Source organism: Protopterus annectens, chromosome 5.part0, assembly GCF_019279795.1.
Source record: "Protopterus annectens isolate FY-2018-M chromosome 5.part0, PAN1.0, whole genome shotgun sequence".
NCBI classification, from domain to species: Eukaryota; Metazoa; Chordata; order Ceratodontiformes; family Protopteridae; genus Protopterus; species Protopterus annectens.
The window spans coordinates 208008151-208025701 of NC_056735.1; the positions used below are offsets into that span (position 1 = coordinate 208008151).

The window sequence follows — 17551 nt, forward strand, 5'->3', positions numbered from 1 at the left end:
CAGGAAGGCAGTAGTACTGCAGCTGTGGGGTCAGTTCAGAAATATCTGACTACATAGGAATCAGGAATAAAGTGGAAGCCGATGAGCAATTTGACAAATTCTGGTTACACACACACGCATAAACACATGCACAAACACGCACACATCTTTAGATGAGAACAATTAAGAGATGACTTCTAGAGAGACAGGAACAAAAAAGAAAAAGTACAGTTTTGTACCTACCATAAATGTAGATGTTCGAGTACTCATACAGCTGCAGTCATTAAAGATGGGTTATCCTGCCGTCAGGCGGATCCTCGGTCGGCCGAATTCCAAAGTCTAGGTCCGGCGTCGGTTGTCGTCGCTTCTTCCCTGACGTCAGTGCGGCAGGGGTATAAGAGGCAGCCAACGCCATTTTCTTCAGTTTTTTTTGCCCCAGATGTCAGGTGCCCCCAGAAAGAAGGCAAAACATAATGTTATGCAAACATGCAATGTAGATAAATCGAAAAACAGTAATTGCAAGCAAATACACCATAAAAGAATACCCCAAAAAGGTTGTATGATAAAGGTGTTTGTCATAAGGCCTGTCCTAAGAGGGGATGGAGGAAGGGTAACCTGGACTGCAGCTGTATGAGCACTCAAACATTTACATTTATGGTAGGTACAAAACTGTACTATGTTCATCGTGCATACAGCTGCAGTCATTACAGATGGGTAGAATCCCAAAGCTAAGTAAGGGTGGTAGGTACTAAGTGGAACTAGGAGGGGCTAGTATGCCCTGCAGGACTGCTGTGGCAAAGCCCGCTCTAGATTTAGAGTATAGTGGAAGGTGGTAATGCTTGGAGAAAGTGTGCACTGAACTCCAAGTAGCTGCTTCCAAAATGTCCTTGGTAGGGACCCCCCTGAGGAAAGCTGCAGAGGTAGCTGCAGCCCTGGTGGAGTGGGATCTGATGTATACAGGCACAGATTTTCCATGAAATGAATAACAAAAGCGTATGCAGTGGGCTATCCATTTTGAAATTGTCTGTTTGGAAATTGCCTTTCCTTGAGCACCTGTAGCATACGACACAAAGAGCTGGTCAGATTTTCTGAAGGACTTTGTTCTGTCTAAGTAATAACGAAGTTGTCTGTGAATGTCCAAGGAATGTAGTAGTCTCTCTCCTTTGTCCTGTGGATTTGGATAAAAGGTGGGTAAATGAATAGTCTGATTCAAAGCTACACTGGATACAACCTTTGGCATAAAGGTAGGGTTGGTTCATAAGGAAACTCTGTCCTGATGGAAAATGATGAATGGTTGCACAGACATGAGGGCCTGTAGCTCCGAAACCCTGCGTGCTGAGGTAATAGCCAGAAGGAAGGCTGTTTTCCATGACAAGTATTGTAGCTCTGTTGAAGAAGCCGGCTCAAAGGGAGGCAGGGTCAGCTTTTCCAGTACGAAGTTGAGGTCCCAAGCTGGGACTGGGGTTTCTGTGGGGGTTTTATATTTTTTGCCCCTCTGAGGAACTGCCTTAATAGAGGATGTGAGAATAAAGGAGGATCTGTATTGTATTGTGCAGAAATGGCTGAAGCGTGGATCTTGATGGAGGAGAAGGAAAGGCCACTGTTTAACATCTCAGCTAGGTACTGTAAAATTTGAGGTATATTTATTACCCAAGGATTCTGGCCCTTTTCTTTATTCCAGGAACAAAATCGTTTCCATTTGGCGGAGTAGGTTTTTCTAGTAGAGGGTCTTCTGGCCTCCAAGATGACATCCTGCACCTCCTTGGAGAGGAGAGTCTGTTGGGAAATTAAGGTATTCTCCATGCAGCTAGATTTAAGGTTTTGAGCTGGCTGTGAAGGGTTTTGTAGTTGTGCTGGGACAACAGAAGAGGAACAAGAGGTAGGATCCATGGTGGTGAGTGTGACAGGCTCTTTAGGAGAGGATACCAGTGCTGTCGTGGCCAGTCTGGAGCAATGAGAATCATTTGTGGCCTCTCTGCTCTGGCTTTTAATAGAACTTTGGTCAGTAGAGGAAGAGGCGGGAAGGCATAGACTGTCAATGTTGTCCAATTGAAGGAGAGTGCGTCTACTTTCCAGGCCTGTGGATGATAGGTCCTTGAACAGCATTTTTTCAACTGGTAGTTTCTGTGGGTAGCAAATAGATCTATGTCTGGCTGTCCCCATGCCTGAGTTATCTTTGAGAAGACTTGAGGATGCAACTTCCATTCGTGTGGGTCTGTCATGTTTCTGCTTAAGTTGTCTGCCAGTGTGTTTTCCTTCCCTGGCAGGAATTGTGCCTGTAGTTGAATTTGTAATTCCAGTGCTGAGTTCCACAGGGTCATGGCTTGTCTGCACAGGGGTTATGAATGAGTTCCCCCCTGTTTGTTTATGTACCACATGACTGTGGTGTTGTCTGTCCTTATCAACAGTTAGCCTGGTTGCAGTAGGTCCTTGAAGGTCATAAGGGCATTTTGCACGGCTAGCATCTCCTTTTGGTTGATGTGTTGGTGCTTCTCTTTTTGGGACCATCTTCCCTGAATGCACTGATCTGCCATGTGTGCTCCCCAGGCATAGTCTGAGGCGTCCGTTGTGATGATTTGAATTGCTTGAGGTAAACAGAAAGAGAGACCTGTGTTCCTTTGGCAAGCTTGAGCCCACCACAAAAATTCCTTTTGAAGGCATGGAAGCAAACAAATACAATTAAAAAACTCCCCCCCAACAGCTAGCTAATAGGAGGGTAAAGACTGCAGGGCTGCCTGACGACAGGACAACCCACTTGTTATGACTGCAGATGCATCCATGAAGGACATTGAGTGGTATAATTGTTTCCAAGCTGTGGCTGTGTTGAGACCATAAGTTTTTTAGGTACCATTGCAGTTTCCTCATATACAGCTTTGCACATGGTATCAGTAGGATGCAAGATGCCATGAATCCCAGAGCCTGCAGGACTTTCCTTGCAGCTAGTCTGGTTAAAGTTGCCATTTTGTTGAAGTATTGAGACAGTTGCCCTTGTTTGTCTGGCGTGAGGTAGGCCATCTGGGTGGTTGTATTTAAGCTGGCACCCAGGAAAATTATCTGCTGAGAAGGTATTAGTTTTGATTTATTTTTGTTCACTGTGTATCCCAGGTAGTTTAACAGTTTTATTACAAACGCCAGATGCTGCAATAGAATGTCTTTGCTGTCCGCTTGGATCAGGCAGTCGTCCAGATATGGGTAGATTTGTATTCCTTGTTGTCTGTAGAAGGCAATTACTGATGCCAGGCATTTCGTAAACAAACACTCTGGGCGCAGTAGATAAGCCAAAGGGCAATGCAGAGAATTGGTAATGGGTTGAACCTGCAAGAAATCTGAGGTATCTTCTGCAATCTTGTCTGACAGGGACATGCAGGTATGCCTCCTTGAGGTCCAACGTCACCAGCCAAGACTCCTTGCCCAGGATGGGAAGAAGCTGCTGTAATGTGAGCATCTTGAATTTTGGTACCTGTAGATATGTGTTTGGGATGGATAGGTCTAAGATGGGTCTCCAATCTTTGTCCTTCCTTGGTACCAGAAATAGTCTGGAATAAAAACCTTGACCTTGTTCTTTTGCAGGCACTTCTTGAATTGCTTTCATATCCATGAGAGTGGAAATTTGTCTTTGTGCCTCTGCCCATTGATTTTGTGGCAGGTTTGGCAAGCCTCTCATTTTTGGAAGGGTGTGAAAGTGGAACCTGTAGCCTCTGTCTATAATGTCCAGAATCCATTTGTCTTTTGTAACAATGTGCCAGTTTTTTGAAAATAATGCCAGTTTTCCGGCCAAAGGTGCTGCCATTATAGCTTTGTTTGGCAGGCATAGGGGGAAGTCATTGTGTCTGTTTTCTAAATGACTGTGGCCTATCTTCTCCACCTCTTGGGGTTGGAGCTTGCCAGTGTCTAGCTCTGTAAGATCCTTGAGGTTGTCCTCTACCCCTTGGGCATCTGTATCTGCCCCTTTGAGGTCTGTCCGTGGCTGGAAAGGACCAATTTTTTGAAGGCCAGTTTCTGCTGAAGCGTGGAGGTTGCACCTGCAAAAAATCTTTAACTGTTTGCATAGATTTCACTTTTTCCTCCATTTCCTTTAGTACCTCCTCAGCTTTAACACCGAACAATACATCTTTTTGAAGTGGTGCATCTGATAACTTTGCTTTGACATGATCTGGTAAGGTTTGCTCTTTGAGCCAAGCATGTCTACGTATGACAGACCCTGTGACAGCAGCTCTACATGAGGCCTCTAAAGCACCAAAACCACACTGCAAGGTATGTTTACCCACTTGCTCTGCTCCATGCAACAAATCCTGCAACTCTTTCAAATCTGGTTGTTCTGTTTGTGTCATTTTGCTTTTCAGCTGGGATAACAAAAACTGTTGGTACTTTAACATATGGAATTGACAGTTTAATGCCCTCATGGTTAAAGTGGCTGATGTATACACCTTTTTCCCCACCTTTCTAATGCTCTGGAATCTCTCTCTGAAGGAAAAGGGTTTTTAGCAGTAGAGGCCTTTATCCCCTTGGGACCCTGTGAAATTGTTTCAGGGTCAGCAGTATGGCTTTTATACAGGAACTGGTGAAAATCAGGAACCCGGTAATACCTGTCTGGTTTAACAGGGGCTGGAGGTAAAGAATCTGGATTAAGACTGGCTTCTGCGTACACATCATCCAAAATATCTAAAACAGGAGGGATAGCCAGGGGCCTATGCTGGGGGAGCAGTAGAAATTCCCTGAACCTTTTCTTGGAATCTGAGTAATCTTGGCCTTCCCAGTGGAAGTGTTCCCTCAATGTATGCAGGGTTTCCCCAAAAGAGTAGTCCTCATGGGGGGAGACTGAGGGAATAGACTCCTCAGCATCAGGGTCTTCAAAAGGGGAATAGACATAATCCTGGTCCTCAGAATGGTCTGAGGTAATAGAAGCCTGGTCTGAGGAAGGGTAGTCTTCCTCCAATCTGGGTCTTTTGTGGGTTGAGAACCCCTGATGAGAGTTATCAAATCCTCAGCCATTTTAAGCATCTGTTTTTTAGGCATGGGGCCTTGAGAGGAGGTCTGAGGGCCTTGTTTTTTAGTTTTGATGGTAGCTTTAGATTTAGTGAAGGCTTTAATAGAGAAGGTGGAAGGCCTGAAGATGCCTTCAGAAATGGCAGGCCTCACTAAATTTTCGGTTTCCCCACCAAGAGTGGCGTCGGTATCTGCAGTGGGAACTGAGACCGAAGAGCCTGTGACCTCGGGTACTGAAGACACCGGTAAAATAGTTTCATCGGTAGTCAGGGGCTGCGTAGGCGCCTCGCTGAGAACCGGTAGTTGGCCTAAGCGTGGTCTCAGTACTCGGTGCGGGCCTCGGATGGCGGTCCTTGTCTCTGCGTCTTTTTCCTAAAACTGGTGTCGGTGTATCCGACCACATGATATAATTAAATGTTTTGCCAAAATAATGAAGGGCGAACTCCGCCCGGCGCTTAATAGTGCGCTTGTTGAACCTAGCACAAAAACGGCAGGCCGAGACGTCGTGGTCTGGCCCTAAGCAAGGTATACAGAAATAGTGAAAACCCTTATGCGGTATTTGCTTCCCACAAGAAATGCAATTATTAACTTTGTCTGACATCGGACTGAGGCAAGAAAAGTTTCCCCAACGGGGTACTTAGCTTTAAAGAAGACTTCGGCTGAAATACTGTTTGTAAATCTCAGGAGCTGGCCGACTGGCACTTGCGAACTGCTTCTGCTTCGGGCACCGCGTGGCAAGAAAGACTGGAGAAAATGGCGTCGGCTGCCTCTTTTATACCCCTGCCACACTGATGTCAGGGAAGAAGCGACGACAACCGACGCCGGACCTAGACTTTGGAAATCGGCCGACCGAGGACCCGCCTGGCGGCAGGATAACCCATCTGTAATGACTGCAGCTGTATGCACGATGAACATCTAAAGAGAAAGGATTCTTAAAGACACTGCAAATGCAAAGGGAAGCTAAAATCAACTTCTGCCAGAAACAAATATAAACAGCAGGCTTCAGGAAAGGATGTGTACAGAACACCCCTAAACCCTAAAAGCAGCTTTGTTAAAAACATTAGAGCCTGCTTCTACCTGGTGGCCAGACTATACAGACAAATACTGCCTATGGGAATAAGCACATGGGATAATTATACAGACATAAATCACTAGAAAGACAGACAGATGAGGGAGAAAATCCACCCCCCCAAATGCAGTTTTGAGATGCATTCGAAACTGCTGTGATATCTCCCTGTGTGCTTCTTGAGGAAAAGGGCTAACCTACAGTAAATGAAGAAAACCTTTTTAGTGGGGGTATCAAAGACCCTTTGCAGTGATCAGTGCCTGTTTAATTCCTTTCTACAGTTCTTTAGCAAAGACATGTGAAGCCCGTCTTCACTGCACTTCTCAGAAGGAGCCATCCTGAACTGCTTGTCTTAGCTAACCTTTAAAGGAAGACAGTCTGAATAATATTATTCAGTGTGGGTACATCCCAGACACTAATTTCTAAGCTAGGATATCAGCACAGTCAAAATGTTAGCAGGCTACATGGAAGCCCAGTAAAAAAACTATTACAACGTCCTTCCCAAAAGCTTCTTAGCCCCAGAATCAGGATACTGTCAACTTTCTCAGACTAGAGGAGAAAGAAATGAAGGGAAGACAGATGACACTCAGTGCACAGAGTGGCCACAAGTACACTTTCCTTTGAACCTTGTCCAAATCTATTAACTCCACATCTAGTGACAAGAAGCAGGTACTGTAGTCTCTTGTGTAAATCAAGGTTGCAAAGATCACACAGGATCCTGCCAAGCTACCCCAGGATGCTTGATCACAATGCCATTTTACTCTACCATCGGCTTACAAAATCTGGAAGCATATAGGCTGTAAAACAGTATCCTTAAGGAAAAATTTCATGGGGAATGAAATTGATCCGTGGCTCATCTTTCTTTCCCAAACAAAGGCAAAGGTGCATGTCAGTACACAGAGTAACTCCTAAGTTAAAGCATTTCTTCAGAGGTGGAGTCATATGGAAGAGAGCTACAGGAATGGGAACCTCTTTAGCTTGTCTTCATCTGAATCAAGGGCCTCAGTACCATAACAAATTCTCTGCCTAGGTGGATACTGAAGAAGATGGAGACACTTTCTTACTAGTCCAGTTTTTGCTGTTGAGGACTAAATTACAAAGAGGCAATAGCTGCCAGGTAAATGGCCTCTCGTGGGGAACTGCATAAAGAAATGTAATGCTAGGTCACAGCAGGTCCATGTAAGGCCTTTCAATAAAATCAGCATATGTTATCTGCATTCAAGGATCTCTCTCATTAGACAAACAATGCACAAGATATTCAATGCTGCAGTGATGACCACAGATCAACAAAACTGGAATCAACATTATCTAGCAAGCCTGCTTTACTTTTTTTTGAAAAGGAAATGAAAAGTACAGTTTTGTACCTACCATAAATGTAGATGTTAGAGTGCTCATACAGCTGCAGTCATTACAGATGGGTTATCCTGCCGTCAGGCGGGTCCTCGGTCGGCCGAATTCCAAAGTCTAGGTCCGGCGTTGGTTGCCGTTGCTTCTTCCCTGACGTCAGTGCGGCAGGGGTATAAAAGAGGCAGCCGACGCCATTTTCTTCAGTTTTTCTTGCCCCAGATGTCAGGTGCCCCCAGAAGGAAGGCAAAACAAAGTTATGCAAACATGCAATACAGAATAATCAAAAAACAGTAGTTGCAAGCAAATACACCATAAGAGAATACGCCAAACAGGTTGTATGATAAGGTGTTTGTCATAAGGCTTGTCCTAAGAGGGGACGGAGGGGGGGTAACCTGGACTGCAGCTGTATGAGCACTCGAACATCTACATTTATGGTAGGTACAAAACTGTACTATGTTCATCGTGCATACAGCTGCAGTCATTACAGATGGGAAGAATCCCAAAGCTAAATAGGGGTGGTAGGCACTAAGTGGAACTAGGAGAAGTGAGGATGCCCTGCAAGACTGCTGTGGCAAAACCCGCTCTAGATTTAGAGAATAGTGGGAGGTGATAGTGCTTGGAGAAAGTGTGCACTGAACACCAGGTGGCTGCTTCCAAAATGTCCTTGGTAGGGACCCCCCCTGAGGAAGGCTGCAGAGGCAGCTTTGGCTCTGGTGGAGTGGGATCTGATGCATGCAGGCACAGTTTTTCCATGAAATGAGTAACAAAAGCGTATACAGTGGGCTATCCATTTTGAAATTGTCTGTTTGGAAATAGCCTTTCCTTGAGCACCTGCAGCATAGGACACAAAGAGTTGCTCAGATTTCCTGAATGGCTTTGTCCTGTCCAAGTAGTAACATAGTTGTCTGTGAATGTCCAAGGAATGTAGTAGTCTTTCCCCTTTGTTTTGTGGATTAGGATAAAAGGTAGGTAAGTGGAAAGTCTGATTCAAAGCTACACTGGATACTACCTTTGGCATAAAGGTAGGGTTGGTTTGTAAGGAAACTCTGTCCTGATGGAAAATGATGAATGGTTGCACAGCCATGAGGGCCTGTAGTTCCGAAACCCTGTGTGCTGAGGTGATAGCCAGAAGAAAGGCTGTTTTCCATGACAAGTATTGTAGCTCTGTTGAAGAAGCTGGCTCGAAGGGAGGAAGGGTCAGCTTTTCCAATACAAAGTTGAGGTCCCAAGCAGGGACTGGTGGTTTCCTTGGGGGTTTTATATTCTTTGCCCCTCTGAGGAACTGCCTTAAGAGAGGATGAGAGAATAAAGGAGGATCTGTGTTGTATTGTGCAGAAATGGCTGAAGCGTGGATCTTGATGGAAGAGAAGGAAAGTCCATTGTTTAACATCTCAGCTAGGTACTGTAAAATTTGAGGTATATTTATTACCCAAGGATTCTGTCCCTTTTCTTGATTCCAGGCACAAAATAGTTTCCATTTGGCGGAGTAGGCTTTTCTAGTAGAAGGTCTTCTGGCCTCCAAGATGACATCCTGCACCTCCTTGGAGAGGAGAGTTTGTTGGGAAATCAAGGAATTCTCCATGCAGCTAGATTTAGGGTTTTGAGTTGGCTGTGAAGGGTTTTGTAGTTGTACTGGGACAACAGAAGAGGGACTAGAGGTAGGATCCATGGTGGGGAATGTGTCAGGCTCTTCAGGAGTGGATACCAGTGTTGTCTTGGCCAGTTTGGAGCAATGAGAATCATTTTCGGCCTCTCTGTTCTGGCTTTTAATAGAACTTTGGGCAGCAGAGGAAGAGGCGGGAAGGCATAGACTGTCAATGTTGTCCAATTGAAGGAAAGTGCGTCCACTTTCCAGGCCTGTGGATGATAGGTCCTTGAACAAAATTTTTTCAACTGGCAATTTCTGTGGGTAGCAAAGAGATCTATGTCTGGCTGTCCCCATGCCTGAGTTATCTTTGTGAAAACTTGAGGATGCAACTTCCATTCGTGTGGATCTGTCATATTTCTGCTTAGGTTGTCTGCCAGTGTGTTTTTCTTCCCTGGCAGGAATTGTGCCTGTAGTTGAATTTGCAATTCCAGTGCTGTGTTCCATAGGGTCATGGCTTGCCTGCACAGGGGGTATGAATGAGTTCCCCCCTGTTTGTTTATGTACCACATCACTGTGGTGTTGTCTGTCCTTATCAATAGCTGGCCTGGATGCAGTAGGTCTTTGAAGGTCATAATAGCATTTTGCACAGCTAACATTTCCTTTTGGTTGATGTGAAGGTGCTTCTCTTTTTGGGTCCATTTTCCCTGAATGCACTGATCTGTCATGTGTGCTCCCCAGGCGTAGTCTGAGGCGTCTGTTGTGATGATTTGAGTTGCTTGAGGTACACAGAAAGGAAGACCTGTGTTTCTTTGGCAAGCTTGAGCCCACCACAAAAATTCCTTTTGAAGGCATGGAATGAGTGGTATAATTGCTTCCAAGCTGTGGCTGTGTTGAGACCATAAGTTTTTTAGGTACCATTGAAGTTTTCTCATATGCAGCTTTGCACATGGGATTAGTAGGATGCAAGATGCCATGAATCCCAGAGCCTGCAGGACTTTCCTTGCAGTTAGCCTGGTGAAAGTTGCCATTTTCTGAAGTATTGAGACAGTTGCCCTTGTTTGTCTGGCGTGAGGTAGGCCATCTGGGTGGTTGTATTCAAGCTGGCACCCAGGAAAATTATTTGTTGAGAGGGTATTAGTTTTGATTTCTTTTTGTTGACTGTGTATCCCAGGAAGTTCAACAGTTTTATCACAAACGCCAGGTGCTGCAGTAGTATGTCCTTGCTGTCCGCTTGGATCAGGCAGTCATCCAGATATGGGTAGATTTGTATCCCTTGTAGTCTGCAGAAGGCGATTACTGATGCCAGGCATTTCGTAAACACTCTGGGTGCAGTAGATAAGCCAAAGGGCAATGCAGAGAATTGCTAATGGGTTGAACCTGCAAGAAATCTGAGGTATCTTCTGCAATCTTGTCTGATAGGGACATGCAGGTATGCCTCCTTGAGGTCCAATGTTACCAGCCAAGACTCCTTGCCCAGCATGGGAAGAAGCTGCTGTAATGTGAGCATCTTGAATTTTGGCACCTGTAGATATGTGTTTAGGATGGATAGGTCTAAGATAGGTCTCCAATCTTTGTCTTTCCTTGGCACCAGGAATAGTCTGGAATAAAACCCTTGACCTTGTTCTTTTGCAGGTACCTCTTGAATTGCTTTCATGTCCATGACAGCTGAAATTTGTTTTGTGCCTCTGCCCTTTGATTTTGTGGCAGGTTTGGCATGCCTCTCATTTTGGAAGGGTGTGAAAGTGGAACCTGTAGCCTCTGTCTATAATGACCAGAATCCATTTGTCTTTTGTAACAATATGCCAATTTTTTGAGAATAATGTCAGTTTTCCGCCTAAAGGTGCTGCCATTAAAGCTTTGCTTGGCAGGTGTAGGGGGAAGTCATTGTGTCTGTTTTCTAAAAGACTGTGATCTATCTTCTCCACCTCTTGGGGTTGGTGCTTGCCACTGTCTGGCTCTGAAAGATCCTTGAGGTTGCCCTCTACCCCTTGGGCATCTGTATCTGCCCCTTTGAGATCTGTCTGTGGCTGGAAAGGACCAATTTTTTGAAGGCCAGTTTCTGCTGAAACGTGGAGGTTGTACCTGCAGGAAATCTTTCACTGTTTGCATTGATTTCGCTTTTTCCTCCATTTTCTTTAGTACCTCCTCAGCTTTAACACCAAACAATAAATCTTTTTGAAGAGGTGCATCTAATAATTTAGCTTTGACATGATCTGGTAAGGTTTGCTCTTTGAGCCAAGCATGCCTACGTATGACAGACACCGTAACAGCAGCTCTACATGAGGCCTCTAAAGCATCAAAACCACACTGCAAGGTATGTTTACCCACTTGCTCTGCACCATGCAACAAATCCTGCAACTCTTTTAAATCTGGTTGTTCTGGTTGTGTCATCTTGCTTTTCAGCTGAGATATCAAAAACTGTTGATACTTTAACATATGGAACTGACAGTTTAATGCCCTCATGGTTAAAGTGGCCGAGGTGTACACCTTTTTCCCCCACCTTTCTAAAGCTCTGGAATCTCTCTCTGAAGGTAATGGGTTTTTAGCAGTAGAGACCTTAATTCCCTTGGGACCCTGTGAAATAGTTTCTGGGTCAGCAGTATGGCTTTTATATAGGAACTGGTGAGAGTCAGGAACCCGGTGATACCGGTCTGGTTTAACAGGAGCTGGAGGCAAAGAATCTGGATTAAGGCTGGCTTCTGTGTACACATCATCCAATATATCTAAAACAGGAGGGATAGCCAGGGGCCTATGCTGGGGGAGCAGAAGAAATTCCCTGAGCCTTTTCTTGGAATCTGAGTAATCTTGGCCTTCCCAGTGAAAGTGTTCCCTCAATGTATGCAGGGTTTCCCCAAAAGAGTAGTCCTCAGGGGGGGAGACCGAGGGAATAGACTCCTCTGCATCAGAGTCTTCGAATGGAGAATAGGCATAATCCTGGTCCTCAGATAGTTCTGAGGTAATAGAAGCTTGATCTGAGGAAGGGTAGTCTTCCTCTAATCTGGGCCTTTTGTCAGAGGGGGTTGAGAACCCTGATAAGAGTAATCAAATCCTCAGCCATTTTAAGCATCTGCTTTTAGGCATGGTGCCTTGAGAGGGTCTGAGGAACCTGTTTTTTGGTTTTCATGGCTGCTTTAGATTTAGTGAAGGCTTTAATAGAGAAGGAGGAAGTCCTGAAGACCCCTTGAGAAATGGCAGGCCTGTCTAAAGTCTGAGTTTCCCCGCCAGGAGTAGCGTCGGTATCTGTAGTAGGAATGGGGGCCGAGGAGCCTGCGACCTCGGGTACTGAAGACACCGGTAATGTAGTGTCATCGGTACTCAGGGGCTGCGTAGGCGCCTCGCTGAGTACCGGAGAACCGGTAGTCGGCATTAGCGTGGTCTCAGCAGACGGTGCGGTATGCCGGTCCTTATCTTTGCGTCTTTTGCTCAAAACTGGAGTCGGAATATCCGACGACATAATATAATAAAATTTTTTGCCAAAAAAGTGAAGGGCGAACTACGCCCGATGCTTAATAGTGCGCTTGTTGAATCTAGCACAAAAACGGCAGGCCGAGCTGTCGTGGTCTGGGCCTAAGCAAGGTATACAGAAAGAGAGGAAATCCTTATGCGGTATTTGCTTCCCACATGAAATGCAAATATTAACTTTGTCTGACATCGGTCTGAGGCAAGAAAAGTTTCCCCAACAGGGTACTTAGCTTTCAAGAAGACTTCGGCTGAAATACTTTCGTAAATCTCAGGAGCTGGCCGACCGGCACTTGCGAACTGCTTCTGCTTCAGGCACCGCGCGGCAAGAAAGACTGAAGAAAATGGCGTTGACTGCCTTTTTATACCCCTGCCGCACTGACGTCAGGGAAGAAGCGACGACAACCGACGCCGGACCTAGACTTTGTAATTCGGCCGACCGAGAACCCGCCTGATGGCAGGATAACCCATCTGTAATGACTGCAGCTGTATGCACGATGAACATCAACTGCACTCTCTAAACAGATTAAATTGTCACGCTTTTAATGGACAACTCAAAGGCTTGCTCTACATAAGGAAGCGGGTCACAGTGTTGCATCAGATACTCCAACTGGGCTAAGTTGACAAAGAACAACGGGATTCCACCCAGGTAGTGGCTGCTCTTTGGGGAGGGGTGCTCTCCCACCCTGGCAGCATCAAAAGCCAACAAGAGACACGAGCCATGGTTTTTACCAGGTGAAGCACAGGAGGCATCATAATGACAAAGCAGCCATACCAAGGACAGAATTACTACAAAAAGAAAACGTCAGCAAATGCCTGGCCTCCTAATATCATAACCTTATTCATTCACTACACTTCCTCCATGGGCTAGAGTTAGGGTCACTCCTTGATTACCAAGCTGGACACTCTCTACCACAGGTCTTCTAACTTCTTGAGCCACTGTATGATGTGTGTGTTTAGATTGAAGTACAAACACTCATGACACTCCATGCTGTGGCCTACTAAAGGCAGTGCCACTGTTGCTCACATACAGCAATCTGCTAACTGCAAAAATGTCTGGCAGGTATGTAACAAAGGAAACTTGCATACAACGCTAAACGCCTGGCAGGTATCTAACAAAAGAAACTTGTATACAATGTTAAACGCCTGGCAGGTATCTAACAAAAGAAACTTGTATACAATGTTAAACGCCTGGCAGGTATCTAACAAAGGAAACCTGTATACAATGTTAGAGTAGATACCTTAACTGTGCAAGATGAAAACAAATGTGGAAAAAAGAGACTGGCACCATTTTAGCCTGGCATTTGGCACCACAAAGTACACCAATAGTAGGTATGTTTGTTACTAAGCACAGAAGGATGCAAACATTTTGTGCCAGGATTGACACTTCTGAATGGATATCTCAACAGTTACCCACTGTAATAGTCCTTATAAGTCAGATCTGACCACAACTATCAGAGGACTTTTGGAGAACATGCAATACTTGCTGTAATAGTGTCTCTCAATAATCTGCTTGTTCTTGTGACCAGTCCTATATCTGTATTCGTAACAAAAGGCCCTTTCAGCAGGGGTAACACATGGGGCATAGTCCCAAATGGTAACTACCACAAACAAAAAAACATAAAACGGAAGCATCAAATGATAACAAATATGCTCTGTCCTATGAAGCAATGTTCAGGTCAGTGTGCTTCTCAAAAGAATGAAATGAGAACAAGTTATCACAGCACAACCATCTGCAGCCGATGACTTTTTACAATACTATAAACTGCCACAACTAGGGTTGCCACCTTTTCAAATGCCCAAAGTGGGACATTTTTTGTAGAAATGTGAGATTTTGCAGGACAAAAACATACCCACGGCCAGTGCAAAGGACAGAACATCACTTTTTTTGCCAAAATAAAAGCTTATTTTTGTAGCATTTGAGTTGCTTATGCTATTTCAAATAATATTTGTGCGTTTCAGATACAAAATAACTGCTTTATGCAACTATTAAAGAAAAATTAAGAAATACATTTCGTCTTAAAATCTCAGGACATTTACCACTTTTTAGTTTTTTTTGTAGGACACACTGCCCAGAGAGGGACAGGTGGTAACCCCAGCCACAACCCTGATGCAGTGTATAAAAACAACTCTGAGGAGGGGTCTACAGCTTCAGAAAAAGAAGCCTAACCCAGTCACTCAGAAGTAAATACATGAACAGTGCGAAACAACTCATTGCACTTATAGGACAAACTAAACAAAAAGCATTCAGTATTCAAGACAAACACATTTCCAAACATCTTGAAATGGGCTTTTTCAGTGAGTTTACTTTCTTTTCTTGTACTGCTCCTACAGAAAAGCTCAGGATGTAGGTCTACATGAAAAGTACAGTTTTGTACCTACCATAAATGTATATGTTAGAGTGTCTTCACTGCTGCAGTCATTACACTTGGGTTATCCTGCCGTCAGGCGGTCCCGCAGTCAGCCAGAGTTCCATAGTCTTGGTCTGGCGTCAGTTGCTGTCGCTTCTTCCCTGACGTTAGTGCGCCAGGGGTATATAAAATGCAGCCGACGCCATTTTCTTCAGTTTTTCTTGCCCCAGATGTCAGGTGCCCCCAAATAGGTAGGCAAAATACATTGCTAATTACAAACACATAAAAGATAAAAAACAATTCCTTCAATTACAAGCAAATACACCAAATAGGTTGTACAGGTAGGAAGGTATAGATAAGTCCCAGGAAAGAGAGTGGGGATGGAGGGAGGGTAACCTGGACTGCAGCAGTGAAGACACCCGAACATCTACATTTATGGTAGGTACAAAACTGTACTATGTTCATCGTGTTTCACTGCTGCAATCATTACACTTGGGTTGAATCCCAAAACTGAGGTTGGGTGGCTGATGCTAAAAAGCATTCGGTGAGGCTATGAGGCCCTGCAGCACTACAGTGGCAAAGCCAGCTCTGGATTTTGAGTAAAGAGGCAGGTGGTAATGCTTGGTAAAGGTATGCACTGAACTCCAAGTTGCTGCTTCCAAAATGTCCTTGGTAGGTGGTACTCTGAGGTAGGTAGCTGAAGTAGCTGTAGCTCTGGTGGAATGAGACCCGATGCTGCTAGGAACAGTTTTTCCATGTTGTGTGTAGCAGAAACGTATACAGTGTCCTATCCATTTGGAAATGGTCTGTTTTGAAATAGCTTTCCCCTGTGATCCTGCAGCATATGCTACAAACAATTGCTCAGTTTTTCTGAAGGCTTTTGTTTTGTCCAAATAGTAGCATAGCTGTCTATGTATGTCCAAAGAATGCAGAAGTCTCTCACCTTTATTCTGGGGGTTTGGATAAAATGTTGGCAAATGAATGGTTTGGTTTAGGGCCACACTTGATACCACCTTTGGCATAAAAGTAGGGTTTGTCCTTAAAGACACCCTGTCTTGATGAAAAATGATGAAAGGTTCCACTGCCATTAGTGCCTGTAACTCTGAAACTCTTCGTGCTGAAGTTATTGCCAAGAGCAGAGCAGTTTTCCATGAGTCATATTTTAATTCTGCTGAATTTGCTGGTTCAAAAGGAGGTAAAGTTAGTTTCTCCAAAACAAAGTTGAGGTCCCAAGTTGGAGTTGGAGCTCTACGGGGCGGCCTTACGTTTTTAGCCCCTCTGAGGTACTGTTTAAGCAAAGGATGTGAGAAATTTGGTGGATCTGTGTTGTAATGAGCAGAGATGGCAGAGGCGTGGATTTTAATGGATGAAAAATATAGGCCTTTTTCCAGCATCTCAGTAAAATACTGTAGTATCTGAGGAATGTTGGGGACAAGAGGGTCAAGGCCTTGAACCTGATTCCAGGCACAGAATCTCTTCCACTTTTCTGAGTAGGATTTCCTGGTGCTAGGGCTCCTGGCCTCCAAAACAACACCCAGCACAGCTTTAGAGAGAGGTGTAATCTGCTTTATTAAATAATCTGCCATGCAGCCAGGTGTAATGTTTTGAGCTGGCTGTGAAATATCTGATTGTTTTGCTGAGTCAGAAGGTGCGGGACATGAGGTAAAATCCATGGTGGGCCCTGAGACAAGTTCTTTAAGATTGGGTACCAGTGCTGGCATGGCCAGTCTGGGGCAATCAGGATCATTTTTGGCTTTTCTTGTCTGGCTTTTAGGAGTACCTTTGAAAGGAGAGGCAGAGGTGGGAAAGCATATACTTGTAGGTTTTTCCAGCTGAATGAGAGAGCATCCACTTTCCATGCTTGTGGGTGGTAATTCCTTGTGCATTATTTCTGTAGTTGGCAATTCAGTGCGGAGGCAAACAGATCTATGTCTGGGCTCCACCATTTTTGCGTTATCATGCTGAATATTTGTGGATTTAAATTCCACTTGTGTGGATCCATGATATTTCTGCTTAAGTCATCTGCCAGAGTATTTTTTTTCTCCTGGTAGGAACTGCGCTTGCAGATGAACTTGAAAGGTTAGAGCTGTATTCCACAAGGTCATGGCTTGCCTGCAGAGGGGGTATGAATGAGTACCACCTTGCTTGTTTGTGTACCACATCACTGTGGTGTTGTCTGTCTTTAGTAGTAGTTGTCCTGGATGTAGAAGGTTCTTGAAAGCTGTTAGGGCATTTTGTACAGCTAGCATCTCTTTTTGATTGATGTGAAGATGCCTTTGTTCTGCGGTCCATTTGCCCTGAATACATTTTCCTGCCATGTGTGCTCCCCAGGCGTAATCCGAAGCATCTGTTGTCAGTGTCTGACTGGTTGAGGGCTGAGTGAAAGATTGTCCCTTGTTTAGGTGACATGCCTGTGCCCACCATCGAAACTCCTGTTGTAGGCAGGGAATAAGTGGTATTACTGTTTCCAGACTTTGACAGTGTTGAGACCATTGTAATTTCCTCATATGCTGTCTGGCATATGGAATTAGTAGTATGCAGGATGCCATGAACCCTAAGGCCTGCAGAATTTTTCTTGCAGGGAGTTGGGTTTTTGTTGCCATCAACTGAAAGTATTGAGTCAGTTGTCCTTGCTTGTCTGGCGTGAGATAAGCCATCTGGGCCGTTGTATTTAAGCTGGCACCCAGGAATATTATCTCTTGTGAGGGCACTAGTTTTGACTTTTTTTCGCTTACTGTGTACCCTAGGCAAATTAGTAAGCTTTGTACAAACGCC

General features: G+C 44.7%; 1 protein-coding gene across 1 annotated transcript in view; it reads right to left on the bottom strand.

Moving 5' to 3' along the window:
- Window positions 1–17551, bottom strand: part of CHORDC1 (cysteine and histidine rich domain containing 1) — a 1140261-nt gene that overhangs the window by 667556 nt on the left and 455154 nt on the right. The window lies entirely within an intron of this gene.